Here is an 8,133-nt window from a genome sequence, read left to right as displayed (position 1 = left end):
ATAGCTTAAACTCCATGGACTTTTTTCAACCCTACTAACTATGTAACTATGTCATAATATATTTATTGACAATGGGGAAGTGCAAAATCACTCTTGTATAATATTGGGGAAAATAAAACATTTCCAAAGCCAATTTGTTTTATAATGTGTTTTGTCCGTAACATCTAATTCTGCATATAGTTTAAAAGGCAACTCTAGACCTCAAGTAAAGTGGGCCTGTAGACAACTAATACTACACAGGGAATATTGCAATTGTATTGAAGTAGAAAATTCTACTCTACTTAAAGCTGGACATTAGCCCCTTGTCACATGATTATGAGCATTGCTATAGTCTTCTTTGAGGGCCCTGCCACACCATTAGGAGTGCGTTCCAGTGCGGTTGGCCTCTGGAACGCAACCCGGCCGGCTCAGTTTTGGGACGGTGCATTGAACTCAATGGCACCATGGCCACGCCCACTGTACGATCGCCGGCACCCAAACACGTGGCACATTAGTGCCTGCGTTCCGGTCCAGTGTGATCTGCAAAAAATAGGAACGCACTCCTGATGGTGTGACAGGGCCCTGAGGACTACAGAGGACGGAGCTCAGAACTTGGGAACACTCAGCCTTTCTACATTCTCAGATTGAGGGACAGCCTGAAATACTGGAAATATAAGGATTTAGCAAGCAGATGGCTGCACAATACACATGTCGGAGTGAGAATCAGAGCCATTAGCAAGCAGGCTGTACCTCCTGAGTCAGTTTACATGCAACATTTTAATGCAGGAGTAGAACTGAAGCCAAACCTTTTTTTTTATTTTGGAAGGGAAAGTTATAACCCTCTCAGCTTTTTTTTTTTAGGAACGGTCTTTCCTGAACCCATGCTGATTGTCATTAACTATCCCGTTTTCCTGAACAAATTCTACCAGATAATCCTTTATTATGCCCTCTAGCATTTTACAAACTACCGATGTTAGACTGACCGGCCTATAGTTCCCAGGTTGGCACCTTGCCCCCTTTTTGAATATTGGGACTACCGTAGCCCTCCGCCAATCACTGGGGATCCTACCAGTCATTAAGGAGTCCTTAAAAATGAGGATTAATGGTCTAGTTATAACCTGGCTTTGGGGAGATTTTACTTCCTGTCTGATAACCACAACAGGAAGTGAGCGGAAATCCCTCCAAAGCGCAGGAAATCCATGGTGTTCAGCAGGGTCACCAGAACCAGTGTCCCTATTGTAAGATTTTCCGTCTATTCCTGTTCTGCCGGAAAAGCAAAATTTGGGATTTTCTTTCGCTTTCAGTGATAACGGTCACCAGGACACGTAGAGAGGGCAAATCTCCCTAACGGGTACACAGTAATAAGTTTTGGCTTTTAAAAAAGTTTTGGCTTCAGTTGCACTTTAACCTCTTGCCGTCCGCCCGTAGTAGAAAAACGGACGGACGGCACGGCTGCATCTGCGGGTTGCCGTCTCCAGACGGCAATTTTTTTCTGCTCGCGCGCGCCCCCTAGCGGGCACGCACGGGCAGAAAAGACCCGATCAATGCACACACCCGGTACCGGGTGTCACACATATAGGCGATCAGCGGGTCCATAGCCCGCCGATCGCCTATATGTGCTCGTTCGCGGCACCCCCCTAGTGCCCCTAGTGGTCACATTTTGGAGTGCTAGATTAAAGCCCAACTGTGGATACCTTTGTTTTTATACTTTTGGATGTGTTAATATTTTGTACTTCTTCCCTTTATGTATTAACTGTGTGCTTTCATGAGAACTATCCTAAACACTGTATTTATTGGGAGCTGTACTTCCGGCTCCCTGCAGCATTGGGGCAGCTGCAGCTTCAACACGGGCTATGCTCTGTAATTGGGAAAGTGGACAGAGGGGGGAGACATGACACTAGCACTTGCCACCTGTCCAGGATTCACCCGGACAGTCAAGGTTTTGAATGCTGTGTCCGGGTTTCATAGCAGCAGAAACCCGGACACAAGATGTCAGGCAGACAGGGGCAACCAAAATTAAGATAGGGGGTACTAGCCCCTCACTGAAAATAGTCTCAACTGTGATATTTACATAAAAATGGGTGACGCTATTTAATTACATATGAATAAGCTACAACTCAATCTCCCCCAAAAATGCCTCCACGTCGGAGGCGTGTTCGGGTTTCGCTTGAAGAAAAGGTGGCAACCCTAACTAGCACTTGTGTCTTTCATAGACACCTCTGCAATGCAGTGGGGAACCAGAAGTAAAGGTCCTACTGTCCTTTCAGGGGCAGTTAAATACAGTACACAGTGCATAAAAGTCATGAGAACAAAATGTTAAGATGCTGCCTTTTCTTGTCATCACAGGCATAGGTCAGTGTAAATTCAGCTTTGTTTATACGCAGTTCCATTGTACACCACAGACCAAGAAAACAAAAAAGAAATCAGGGACCCGAGTAGATGTACATTTTGCTTTTCATAGTTGGTTGTTTGGAATACTATGAGATGGGGATATGCAAGATTTAGCCAAACCTGCACAGGGACTGCCTTCCTCCAGCCCTCTGCGATTCAGTTCTTCGGTGATTACACAAGTGCAGTGCAGCACAGAAAATATATTAAAGCAAACAGGAATGTAGATCAGATTACTTCCTTGTTCTCAGTCCAGGTCTGCAGGTACAGTACAGGTTGCATACAAGGAGAATGTAAACAAAGCAATAAACAACATTCTCCCCAGCCTGTGATGACAACCCTAAAGTACATGGAAGAAGGTAAGAGGTTATTCCTAGGTGGAGTTAAATCTGACATGTAGGCAGGTATAAAAGTCGATGCAGTTCTGTCATCACTTATATATCCTTATATGTAATTTTGTACCAGAATCTCATCTGGTATCAGTCTTTTACACTTCCTGTGCAGCAGGACTGGAGTGTGGAGGAAATAGCAGCACCAGGAGCCAATCAGTTCATGTGCTGTATTTTTAAAATACAAGTAGCATAAGTACCTGAACGTGTATTAGCCTTTTGACAGGAACCGTACAGCAGTGCTCAGACTGTGGGAAGGAGAAACAGCACAAGGCGTCACTCAGTTGTGCTGCAATGCAAGGAGCTTGCATGCTGGTGGAAGGGGAGAGCAGAATGACAATAAATGTGCTGCTTCTCATTTCTCTGTCCAGTCACAGGCTAGGTGTTCCTGAACTGCAGCAGGGAAAGATTAGGTCTGCTTCCCTGCCAAATCATTTCAGGGCAGAAATACAAATCATGTGACAGCTAAAATGGCTCCCACATATGCATTTCCTCTGTGTATTTAGCCATTTGCTGGAGTTCAGCATTAAGGATCTATTATATATTCTAAAAGTGCCGGTATCCTTTAAAACAAGGTAGTGAATTAAAATTCAAGGAGGTTCAGTGAGTTGAACTTTCATTGAGCTGAGGTCCGAATTGTGGTCTGGACAGAACGGTCACTCAGTCCGCAAAAATAATTGCAACGCTCGTTTTTAAGCTTTTTCTATTAAATCTATGGACACAAAATGCGCTGAAATCTGCCCCAAAGTAGCTCATGTACTATTTTGCGTGACAGGCGTTTTTAGGAATGCAACAAAGTGCAAAGGCGTGAACAGGGGCCATAGAAAATAATGGTATTCCTGGGGTTGAGTGTTTTGTCGCGCTGAATCAGCTGCGACAAAATGCCTAGGTGTGAACGGGGCTTTAGTCTGCGTCCACACCAACAGCTGCACTACAACGCACAGCCGCTTGCGTGTGTTCCCCGGCATTTAGACTGGATTCACACTAGACGACACCGTGTGTATTACGCATGTCTTTTTTGAGTGGTTGTTGCGCAAGTATATTAAGTTGCGCGTTTTTGTGAGCAGATTTCGACACAGGCTGGGCTCACACCTAGGTGACAGCGTTTTTGCGCGTTTCTACTAAAGTTTATGTGCGCTTTTTGCACGTTTTTGCGTGCGCTTTATGCGCATAAATCAGATTGCGCGTTTTTGTGAGCAGATTGTAGCTCATTAATGTGAATGAGCAAACGCTTGTACAACGGGTGCCAAAACGAGCTGTAATATGCCAAAAGAAGCTGCTGTACTTTTTCCAGCAACAGGCGTTTTGGCTTATTGCGACAAAACCCTCGGATGTGAACAGGGCTATAGACATTAATGGGATTTTTGGGGGGCATATTTTTTTAGCTTTTTTTTATGGCAGAAAAAGCGTTACAAAACACTCAGTGTGAACCAGGCCTTAATGTGACTGTGCAAAACGTGCAAAAACGCGGACATTTTTTTTCGAGCGACAGGCGTATTTGTGCTTGCGACAAAACTCACAGTTGTGAACGGTGGCCATAGAAATGAATGGGAGTGCTTGGGTGGAGCGTTTGGTCACGCTGAATCAGCTGCGACAATACACCTAGGTGTGAATGGAGCCTTGGACTACCCTTCCCTCCAATACAGACCATCAAACACAGAATTGTGCATGATCATCTGTTTACCCAGCACTTCAGCCAGTTTTTGACAGCTCTGAAGCAGGAAGCGCTGAGAGCACAGCACTTCCTGCGTCATTCAGCACAGAGCATATCTGGGGATAGACTTTTCTCTGTCTGCTCCCACTCTCCATCCTGGCATTGTTTGCAAGGTCCCAGGCCCCCCCAGAGAAGCGGGGGACCTGAAAACCATGGGGGGGGGGGCACACAATAGCAGGCTAGTACAAGTGATCTGGGTGGCTCTGCAGCCACCCAGATCACTTATAGTTGTAGCATCCAGCCCTGTCTGAGGTCATTGGTTGCTAGAATGCCAGTGGACCTAGAAACCAATGACTAAAGTGGAGGGGAGCCTGTGCTGGGTTATGGTTGGAAGTGGATGCACCGGCCTCAGAGGCTGGTATGGGCAGCCATAACCCAGTGCAAGTCAGCAATCGTGGCCCAGACAGAACCAGCACTTGGACAGCGGTCTGCTATTTAGTGACGTCTACTTTAAGACATTCTGTGTAATTTGTTTGTTATTCCTAAAACAGTTCATCGCTATGTTCGCCTCCATCGGGTGTATAAATCTTTCTACATATAAAAACCTGTGAAATATCTTAATTTAAAGTTTCATTTTCACCTTTCACGTCTCACATACCGTATGTGAATTCAGCTGTTTGGTTGATACCTAGTTCTTTTACAGAGTAACAAGTTGTAGTAGGCCTGTACATTGACCTTCATGTTCCACATATAATAACTTCATCTGTTTTGTTTAGTCGTCCTTGGGGAAAAAAATGAAACAGTTTCCTTGTGATCAAAGTCCAAGTCCAGTATTTCTAGTCTGAAACATAATAATGTTCAAGATAAGTAGGGACAAAACAAAATCAAATCCAAGGCTGAGGATTGCTTATCAGCCGTCCAGTGACAGATGATGCTGTGTGCAGTCAATCAGCACTCAGTAAAGGTAAATAAAGATTTGGCTTCTGACTGGAACAGGCAGTGCCAAATATGTGTCCTTTCTCCACAGCTACAGACACACTCTGAACAATGTTAAAGGGAACAAGTCAGGGCTGGACTCATGAAAGGATTTCAATAATCAGTATGAAATTGGACAGGCTAACTTGTGACACATTAATGTACTACTTTGAGGATGACTCTGGAGCCAGAACCGAGAGGTGCCATGACAGTTGCTGGCCTTTCCACTGGCTGATAACACATACCATCTCCCAAGAGTGCATAAGCATATTAAACTACTACTTAAGAAGAATGTTAGTCCCCTAGGGGGGTTGGTAATGTAGTAATAATAATTGAGTCACAGCAACAACAAAAAACAAAACCGGAAAGGAGGGGGTCCAACACAGCCTTTTGCCTCAAAAAAAAACTTGATTGCTAAAATGAATGCGTAAACGAGTGTTACCACAATGCATTGCAACACCCCTGTTCTATGTGCGCTGACATTCATTGTGCTGACCCCAACGCACTGTACAATAGACAACAATGCACTACAGCACACCACAATGCACATACCTTGTTGTTCTGCATTGCATTCCTAAAAAAAGGGTCATTTGCATTCTTTCAATCCTTTTAGGTGCGTTGAATTGCAACGCCCAACACCCTAGCATTCCACTGTGGTGCACTGAAACACACTACAGTGGAATCCAAATCAGCCCTTTGGCTTTATTCACTAAGGTTTGTTGCCTAATTTTCATTCTTCAGGTCTGACAAAAACAAACCCAGGTTCACAGATGCCATAAGGTACTCAGAATAAAAGTCTCTGGTGTCACACTTTTGCATAATTAATTTTCCTTTCAATGGAAACACATAAAAACGCATGTGTTAAGATGCATGTCAATGCTTAGTTGTGAATAGATTAGGGGTCAGTCCTTCCAAAACTGATGTTATAGTTTTGAATGGGTGCTACAGTGTTGATTAACTGACTGGACATTGAGATTCATGCACTTAAATTCCCAGCTACACTATGACCATCACAAGAGAAGGGGTCTCAATCTCCATGTCTATATACTGTATATATAATATAATGATTTGTTTTACATTTATTTTACATTATGCAGAATGCAGAAGAAGTGAGCCTGCAGTAGATGTTGGTACAGAGCCAGAAACATTGGTGGGGATATAGAGGAATAATGGGGTGATTCAATCCACCAGTATCTTTTCATAACAAAAACATCAGTTTTGAAAGGAGTTTGCATTTAAAATAAATTTTTGCACAATAAAGTGTGGGTAAAAAACCAAAAGCAATAGCCTAATACCGTGTTTCCCCGAAAATAAGACACTGTCTTATATTTTTTTTGGCTCAAAAAAACACACTAGGTCTTATTTTCGGGGTACCGTAGGTCTTATTTTTATTTTTTTTTAAATGTACAACATTAATAGCTCTTTATTGTACAACATTAATAGCTCTATTGACAGAATAGCTCTTTCTTTTTGCACTCATCTTTCAGCAGTTTGGTAACCAATCGCTGAATGAGTGCTTTCACTATGATTCCTCACAGGCGGAGTGCATTTGGTATCACTCCGCCTGTGACAGGAGCCAACGCTATAGAGGAAGCATCGGCTTATGCGGATCTGCTCCCTCCACTGCCGCCTTGCGTCCTCCGGGTTATGCTGGCTCCGCTGATTCTCTCCCGCGGCTCTTCAAGTACCCCCTCATGCCACCACCGGCCACAACTACGTCTTATTTTCACGGTAAGTCTTATATTTTAGCAATTACAAAAAATAGTACTAGGTCTTATTTTTGGGGAAACACGGTAGGTTTTGCTTTTTATTAAAGCTGAACTCCAGTAAAAAGATTGTTTTGGTCACACAGCACCAGTCACATAAGTTACCTCTAATAAAGCGTATCCCATGACCTGTTGGCTGCCAGTTACTGTATAAATCCTCCCCCCATTGATGACGGATACTTCCCATAGAGGTGATCTTCTGGTGCTGCAACAACGAAAGGTTGTGGCTGTGACTATGAAGGATCGTGCCATTCATCATTCCATTCCTGTCCCCTAGTCCATTTACAAAAGTCCTTGTATTATTTTCCCAGAATGCAAGGCATTGTGTAAATAGAGGAGGGTGGATGGATGGCATGTCCATTCACAGAACACCTTGCATTCTGCAAAAACAATACTAAGAGTTTTATAAATGCATGACGGGACAGGAAGAGCAAATAGTGCGATCCTTCCAAGTCACAAACCAAATTCCTAACTCCCACAGCACCTGAAGATCACACTGTGGGGGTATCTAGAATCAATGGCGAAAGTGCCATGCATCCTTAGTTTCTCTCCCCCCACGCTGGGCGCTGCTCTGTGTCCCCTCTGACACAGCGCAGCCTCCAGTGTGGAGGAGAGATACTGTCAGAGGAGGCCGAGCGGTGCGGGGAGGAGAGTGCTGTGAGCCGGTCACAGGAGGTTGAGCTCTCCTCCTGCTACGCCCCACTCAGCCTCCTGTAACAGACCAGGAGAGCAGTGTGTGGGCTGAGATAGCTGCCAGCGCTGTCACAGGAGGCCAAACCGGCGATTATGGGGAGCAGTCAGCTGTCAAATGGACTGAGCTCTCCTCCCGAACCGCCTGCTCAGCCTCTTGTGACAGCGAGTCAGGATGGAGAGCGGTATACAAATGTGCAGCGTTCCGTGATGTCATTTTTTAAATTTTTGGTTTCGGTCTCAAAATTTAATTTCGGTGCACCTCTACTTGTAAGCAAACACACTTGCTAAA

The sequence above is a fragment of the Nanorana parkeri genome, unplaced genomic scaffold (assembly GCF_000935625.1).
Source record: "Nanorana parkeri isolate BGI_ZX_2015 unplaced genomic scaffold, ASM93562v1 scaffold389, whole genome shotgun sequence".
Lineage (NCBI taxonomy): Eukaryota > Metazoa > Chordata > Amphibia > Anura > Dicroglossidae > Nanorana > Nanorana parkeri.
Note: the sequence above shows the minus strand (reverse complement) of the source record.